An 8911-nucleotide genomic window follows, 5' to 3' on the forward strand; every position below is an offset into this window, starting at 1 on the left:
TGTGAATTGAAATACAATGTGTGTAAATAGACTGCAGAGTAGGTAAAAAATATGTAATTATGTATGAAGCTATAGTGTATAAAGTCACTCCTGTGATAATTAGCTAGAATATGTGATTGTTATTGTGTATAACTGGCATATGAAATATGTACTTGGATCTGATCCACATATCAGCTAAATAAATAAACACAAATGGTTTATAGTTTCATTTTTCCTACATTGTATGGATGCCACAAATATTAACCATCACATCTGGAATTCTTATGTCTGTCTCCAGATTATTCCTGAAATACAATCAGTTTCTCTGTAACGGTGGAGTGATGTAGCCTACATATGTTAAGTAGAGGCTTGAAAAAGTAAGGGTGCTTATGATCTCACCATTTAGCCCCATAATACACCAATCATATCTCATTCAAAGTAAGTTAGGACCAGCAAACTTACTTTGTGTCCAAATGGTACATTTCTCAGCATGGGTTATTTGTCAAAACTTCATCTACTTGTCTCCTCCAGAGCACCTGGAAGTATATAACAGGACTTGTGAAACACACTGTATAGAGCCTATTTACCTGATATATTGAGGCTTTTCTTTCTAAATGCCAAAAATGACAACAGTTTTTTTTTCCTTCAGTAGGTGTGAATTTTTCACTGATAAATGCTCTCACACAGCCAATATTTATTATGCAATACTTGTATTGACCACCTGAGAGTGGTTTTGACACTTTGCACAATATTTGAGTATTGAAGGAGTTGGCAGAGCTTTAGTAATATTGACTCTTGCTCAGTATCTCAGTATACTTCGGAATATATTGTACCATGTAAAGGTGATACTGTGTTAAGCAGTTTCTGCCGGGTCTTGGTGATATGCAGACAACCAATACAACATTGCCATGTGAGTGAATACATCAGCAAAGACAGATGACAGCAATCATCCGCTCAAGTATATTCAGGACAGTAGTTTTATTAGATATTTAATGCTTATTCAGCAATTAACTGTTGAAACTAGATAAAAGTATGTAAATGCAGGGAAATAACACTGCAGCTGCTTGTGCATTCATTTCACAAACTTGTATTATACAGGTTGAACACTTCTAAAACTGATACACTGCAGGGACAGGTTCCTGACTGAAATGGAGGAAGAGAGGTCATATGAACATGTGTCTGGAAATGCATTATTGACATGATAAATTGTGCTGATGAATGAAAGTTCCTGTGTCCACATGCCATGTGTTCCTTGTGTGTTCCAGGCAGCACGATTGATGCAGAGAACTGTAAGCAGCAGAGTAGTTTGGTATTTATGTCGAGAACAAGCTGAGGTGGTCCAGAGGCAGCACGACTGTACCAAACAAAGTGTCCTCACAGACACCAACCACATCACACAACATTTCAAGACCTTTTTGGGAATTTGTGTGATGATGGGCCCTCTCAGACAGATTAACATACAGGGAGGTAGTGGCATGTGTGTTCATCAGATTTGGATGACTGGGTTCTACGGGATACTGAGACAAACCCTAATACAAGCTCCAGGCAAGTGGCCCACCAACACCGTTTAAACCAAAGTACAATTATGTGTATCCTGCATGACAACCCCTATTATCCCTATCACCTGCAGTGAGTGAAAGGATTGTCAACAGTGGATTTCCCCCTGTGGGAAGGATTTGGTTGATGGTTGTTGCGTCAGATCACCGCAATTATGGGATTTCCTTCAGCAGTCTTCTTTACTGACGAAGCAACCTTTATCAAAAGTGGCATCATTAATTACTCTACATAGTCACCATGTGTGGGCTACAGAAAATTCTCGGTGAATTGTTGAAGTGGTTCAACAGCAATGATTGAGAATCATCATTTGAGAATTGATTCTTGGTGACCACATTCTTGGACCAGTTTTTATTTCTCAATGCCTCAACAGAGGAATGTACCTGGACTTTCTCAAAAATGCTCTGGATGGACTGCTTGAGAATGTGCCTTTAACTGTACGACAGGTTCTGTAGTTTCTGCACGATGGAGTACCGCCATACTTCCGCATTACAGTTTGCTCACATCTGCACAGCATCCTCCCCAGACACTGAATGGGAATGGGACACGGAGGCCTCGTAGCATTTCCTACTTTATAACTGGACTTAAACCTCCTGGATTTTTACCCCTGGGGGTATCTGAAAACCATTGTGTATGCTGCACCAGTTCCTGTCGAACAGACCCTTTGACAGCACGTTCACAATGCTCGTGACACGATTCGGAGAGAGGCCGGAACGCGCGAAAGGGTGTGGCAGTACACAGTGCGACATGTGAATTCGTCCCCTGCACCCCGTGGAGGCCATTTTGAACATCTGTTGTGATGTGGATGTTGTGCAGCTCTGCACTGTGTTCCAGAAGGATTTCTTGTCATTACAGGCACACTGTCCATTTCAGGACACACATTCGTAGAACCTTTTTTCCTCCAATTCCAGTCAGGAATCCACCCGTGCAGTTCGTCAGTTTTATTATTGTCCATCCTGTATACTGCCGAAATAAATAACAGCACGGCTTACGGTACTGATCCTCTGTGACAGCGGCAATCGAACTTAGCTGCTCGAGAGCCAGTGTAGGTACTGTGGAGCAATCATCAGGGCTGCATATGTACCAATCTTATTATTAACTGGTAACCTACAAAAATTAGTATGTCACGAGCTCCCAGTAGACTAGCTGCAGCAGGTTGGGGGCTGACGGCTTACTGTTGAAAGCCAGCACCATTTGGAAAACTTTGTGTGTACTGTTCTTTGAATTAATTTTCTTTCTTCTCACTGCATTGCATTGCATTGCAAAAGCCTTCATTTACTTTCATATTCGTAGTTACAATTATGTACACATTTACAAATCCATGTTTCTTCCATTTGAAAATTATACCATAGCAACTCATTGGTATGAGCTGCACACATCCTTGAGCTTTGAGTACTGGCTGGCAATAAAACATTCTCCCTCTCTCATCTTCCCCTGAGGTAAGAGGCCACCTTTACTAAGCCCGTGCTCGAATTTACAAACATTAATTAAAATTAAGCACATCTTAAAATAACACACTCTCTCTCTAAGTATTTTTATTTGTTACAGAGAGAACATTGCACTGTTAATTAGATCATAGCACTTGTTGACATTGTAGCATTGGGCTGTTAACTGCTATACACATATTAATATAAAATACGACTGAGAACCACAGGCCACATTTGAGGAGCACGGCTGTACAATAATGTGTCCCCCTCTTTTTCAGGATTATATTATAGACTATTCAAGCATTGTGGAAAATGAAATGCGATTGTTATATGAACAATGACTTTTCAACGTATATAAGGTGTTCAAAAATTCACCAATTCTTTGAGACATGAAGGAGCTAACTGGGCAGTTCAATAACCGCAACTGACCTCAGAAAGTGGGTTTAACAATCGACACACAAAAGAATATTACATCAGAAATCTCCTTATCAAAATTACAATACATATGTTTTTCAAATTTGTAGTTATATGAACTGGCCATTTGAAAATCCCCAAACAAAATATTTACATACAGTATAATGGAAGGAAACATTCCACATGGGAAAAATTATATATAAAAACAAAGATGAATTGACTTACCGAACAAAAGCGCTGGCAGGTCGATAGACACACAAACAAACACAAACATACACACAAAATTCAAGCTTTCGCAACAAACTGTTGCCTCATCAGGAAAGAGGGAAGGAGAGGGGAAGACAAAAGGAAGTGTATGTGTGGATGGATATGTGTGTGTGTGCGAGTGTATACCTGTCCTTTTTTCCCCCTAAGGTAAGTCTTTCCGCTCCCGGGATTGGAAAAACCCACTTCCTTTCGTCTTCCCCTCTCCTTCCCTCTTTCCTGATGAGGCAACAGTTTGTTGCGAAAGCTTGAATTTTGTGTGTATGTTTGTGTTTGTTTGTGTGTCTATCGACCTGCCAGCGCTTTTGTTCGGTAAGTCACCTCATCTTTGTTTTTATATATAATATTTACATACAGTGTTATACAATGGCACAAAATATCCATTAGTTATATTTTTAATAAAAATTAGAGGTCTTCATTGTAAGTAATGTCCTTTTTGGATAAACAAAGTTTACATTCTAAAACACATATCACTTTGTACAAGTTCAGTCCTGCTTCAAACAATAAATCATCATGGGTTGGCAAAAGTTAAATTGCACTGCACATTGCAGTTAATTTTCAGACAGAAAATTTCAATGTTTAGTATTTTGCAAAAGCACTTTCACTCTTTTACAGAGTTGTAACACATTTTTTCACCAAGATGTTCATTCCTTCAACAGGTCCAAGTGGCACTTATTAAGGAAATGCACTGCTATCAGTTTCCTTGGAGGTGGTTCTTCTCAGCCACAGTACACAAAAAAGTAAGACAAATTACCATATTTTAGTACACTCACTTTTACTTCTAATTAAGTATAAGGAAAAAATGTTTCACACTTATAGAAAATAATGCTCATTACTTTGTAAATAAATACTGGCATTAAATTGACTGTAGTACAAAAGGTGGGGACTAGTAAAAATTTTAAAATCAAGTATACATTACACTGCAAAATGTTACTCTAGTTTATAACTCTGTCTGAAACTGGTTAAACTTGAAAGCTTTGGGTTTCTTTCCCATTTGCAAAATCACTTAAATGCCAAGTCCTGGTTTGAAATTCACTTCATTTGTGGACTCCTATCACCTTAATCTCCAAAATATGGACATTACCTCTAGCTAAAACTCAAGATTTGCAGTAGTGTAGATTTACTAATCATTACATTATGAAAAAAAATAGTCACCATCATGTAACTTAATTACTACTCAATTCAAAATTAAGGGAATAGAAGTTGTACCAAATCCTTGCCCTACTTCTCCACTCAACTATGAGAACTACTCTCATTCAACCAGAAAAATAAATCCTCACAAATTGTTACCAAATAGTTGGCCCGTCAGGATATTCACATCACTCTAGCACCACAGTAATCAGCTAACCAGCAAAATTACTTTTCTTCATTCCAGTATTACCTCTTTAAGCTCATAATTCCTCAGAACACAAATATAAGTTTTCAGATAACATACAGACCCAATAATGCAGCGTTATATGAACTGAACCTCACTGAAATACTGCTCTTTCTGCTAAGCTCTCATTGCCAGCTGCAGCATCATGAATTTCACAATATACGCAGTTCCCTATGTTGCCTAGTTCAAAATTAGATTGTCAATATAGTTACACACATTCGTTTTTATACAGTTATCTTTTTCATTAATCAATAATGTCTGTCAGCTCCATTATTTTACTGTGGAAATCTTATCTACTAACCATCCAACAGGAAGTGTGCGATAGACTGAGAGTACTAATTGGCCAAACATGGAGATTGCAGCCCTCCACTGTCCTTCACGCATACAAAACCCTAATCCAACCTATCCTTTACCAAGCAAATGTTACACAGATACTTGCTGCCCGAGTTCTGTAAGTTCCTTCATATCCTCGAACTCTGTGCCCTCAACCTTGCTTCTTTCTACCATCTCTGACACGGATCCCTTACCAACTCATCAAATTCCCACCTCTTCTCACTCACACAGATCAACCCTGAACAAACTACACCATCTGCAAACTTTACTCAAATAATCCTATAGTTTCTCATACACTTTCCAACCATAGTGTGCTGCTGCACCTCTACCAACACATCCCACCAACCCTACCCTACACACCCTCCACATACTTCCCCAGAGTAACTTCAACTGTTTTACCCTCCCAAATTATGAACTGTGTCCAGATAGTTACCCCTCCTACCAACTTTAAACCCACCCTACCCATTCCACATCATCAAGGCTTCCTCTCCTCCCTTTCTCATACTTCTCCTACCCCCTTCTTCCCCTTCCACACATCCTCACCAAGCCGGAGTGTGTGGAGGTGAAGAGAGGTAGGGATATAGCAACAGAGGTGCGGCAATGCGCGGGGGGTGGAGGGGACAGAGGACACCAGGGGGTAGGGAGCATCGAGCCTGCGGACAGTGTAAAGGATGCAGAGATGTTGGAGGAAAAGGAGGAGGTGTGGGAAGGGGATGAAGTCATACAGGAGTTGTGTGGGGACAGAAGGCAGATACGGAAGGCAATGCGGAGCGTGTGGTGTTCTAGAATTTGGAGAGCCTTACAAAAGTGGGAGGATAGGAGATCCAGGTAGCGCTGGGATGACAGGGGATAGCACGGATGAGGGATTTGTAGGTGTGGGGGATGGTGGAAGGGTGAAACCCCATTTCCGGCCAGACAGGAGTTTCAGAAGACAGAGGTGGGAATGGGCTTTCTGCTGGATGTTCGGGAGATGGGGGGTCTAGGTGAGGTGGTGGTCAAGGTGAGGCCAAGCTATCTCAGGGTGAGGCTGAGCTGGATGAGATGACCATGAACGATTAGGTTGAAATTGTGGAGATGGAAGTAGCGAGTGGTGCGGCCTGGGTTTTGGAGGGGTTGATACAATGGAAACACTGGTTGCACCAGGTGGTGAACTGGTCAGTGTGGGTTTGGAGGGTGTGTTGTTACCATTGAAGGGTGGGATAGAGAGCCAGGAAGGTGGTGTCATCAGCATATTGGAGCAGGTGAACAGGTGGGGGTGGCTTGGGCATATCTGCGGTGTGCTAGAGATAGAGGAGAGGGGAGAGGACTGAGCCGTGGGGGATGCCAGCAGTGGGGTAAAAGATACGGGTGTTGGTATCATGGAGGGTGACATAGGCAGGATGGCATGAGAGGAAGGCAGTGACCAGACAAACAAAATTGATAGGCAGGGCATAGGTCTGGGGTGGATGTCATACCCAGCCGAAAGGAAATGTGATAAATAGTCCTATATATAGAAGACTCTACCACAAATACTGCTAGCTCTGAAGTATTCTCGTCATAAATAATTGGAAGAAATATGCATTTATAGCAGCAGACCAAAAACACTTGGAGCAAAGGTATTGTTTATTACTTGCAGCGTCTGCCTGCAGAACGAATTGCTAACAGAAATTGAATTTTTTAGCATGCAGCTCTGCAACACAGTGTTGCAAGATGTCACCGACATATGGTAGCAAGATACTATTCCTGAGGAAGTGTGGCGGGTCTCTCATTTGTTTTGCTTACAGCACGCAGCAGTCGGCAGCACCCCAATATTTCTAGCCACGCGAGTCTTATACTTTGCTTGTTTAAAACTCAGAGATGTGAAGTATTTTGGTAAGTTTCATGTTCGCTAAACCAAAGGAACTGCGCTTTTGACACTATATGCCTCAGCTCTCTGAAAGTGAGAAATGCCTTAAGTTACAGTCTGGCCGACAGAAATATGCCTCTCCTCAACAATCCTGCAGAGCATCTCACCCTCAGCCTCTTCTTCCCCACCCTTACCGTCACATGTGCCACCATCTACATCCGCCCTTGTAACCCCCCCCCCCCCCCGCCCCCCACACACACACGATTTCCTGGCCCACATTGACCGCACCTTTCCACCTGTGTGATTGCTGCAGACCTCAATATCCACAGCCGCGTTCCTGACGAACTTCAGCGGTTCCATCGTTTTCTCACCACCCTACAGGGACACCTGGTTACCCTCCCCATCACACCCGACCAGAGTCCCACACCCCTGCTGACGTGATCCTAGTTTCTCCCAACCTCCTTGGGTACATCACTGCGGAAGTCCCTGACATAACTGGCAGCAACCACACCCCGGTCCTCCTCACTATCTGTGACGATCGCCGTTCCCGTCCTGTTCCTCCCCTGACGTTCCATCTAAACTTGTCCACGATTACTCCCACACCAGCTGGGATGCCTACCGATACTCCGTACACACCCAGGTCAAACGCGATGACCCTACCCTCCAATCTCCCGATGACATCTCACGATCTGCTGTCCTCCACTGGACCTCGTCTGACGCTGTAACCACCTGTATCCCTACCAGAGCCATTCAAACTCACCGGCCAGCCCTGCCCTCACAGACCATCCTTCTCCTTTGTAAATCTCGTCGCCTCTACCGATCCTTCCTCCGCACACTCGTGACCGAGACACACTCACCCGCCACTGGCAATTATGACGTATCTGCAACGTGCTCACTGCGAAGAAACGCCGTGCCTGGCGACAGACCTGTCTACAACTCAATGCCGTGCTCTCAATAATCTCTTCCAAGTACTGTTCTGATTTCCACTGCCTTACTGGGAACCGCTCTACCCCGCACTACCTTCTCCTCCGTGATGACCGTCCCTTTCCTGACAACCTCAGTAAGGCCAACCACTTTGCCTCTCACGTATCCGAATGATTTTCGGTTCCTGTTGTACCACAATTTGGTTTTCCCTCCTCCCCAACATCATCAAATGTCTGGATACCACCGCTCCTCCCCGTGCTCCTACCTTCCATTACTTGGGACACACACCACCATCAGAACTTAACACCCCATCACTACACTGGACATCAGCCTCACACTCCACACTAAATGCAGCACCACCCCTGGCCGTGACCAAATTACCTACTGCCATGTCAAACACTGCCCTCCCTCCATCCTTGCAGTCCTCGCCACACTCTACAACGTAATCCTTGCCACCAGCTTCTACCCCGACCTGTGGAAAACCTCCCATATCCTTATGTTCTCCAAACCCAAAAAGCCTTTATCTGATGCCTTTTCCTATCACCCTAAATGTGTCACCTCCGTAGTCAGCAAGCTCTCGGAATCCATCCTTACCCAGCACAGCCGTCACCACCTCCACCAACATCACCTCCTTCCCAACACCCAGTTTGTCTTTCGACCTTCCACCTCTGCCGATGACCGAGTTCTACGTCTCACTCGTCACCTCTCCCTCCAGTTTAATTCGCGTCGCACTGTCATTTCTGTCTCTCCAGAGCTCGAAAATGCCTACGACCCTGTTTGGCCTCCCACTCTCCCATTTAAACTCCAGACCTACAC

Source organism: Schistocerca serialis, chromosome 11 (assembly GCF_023864345.2).
Source record: "Schistocerca serialis cubense isolate TAMUIC-IGC-003099 chromosome 11, iqSchSeri2.2, whole genome shotgun sequence".
Classification (NCBI taxonomy): domain Eukaryota; kingdom Metazoa; phylum Arthropoda; class Insecta; order Orthoptera; family Acrididae; genus Schistocerca; species Schistocerca serialis.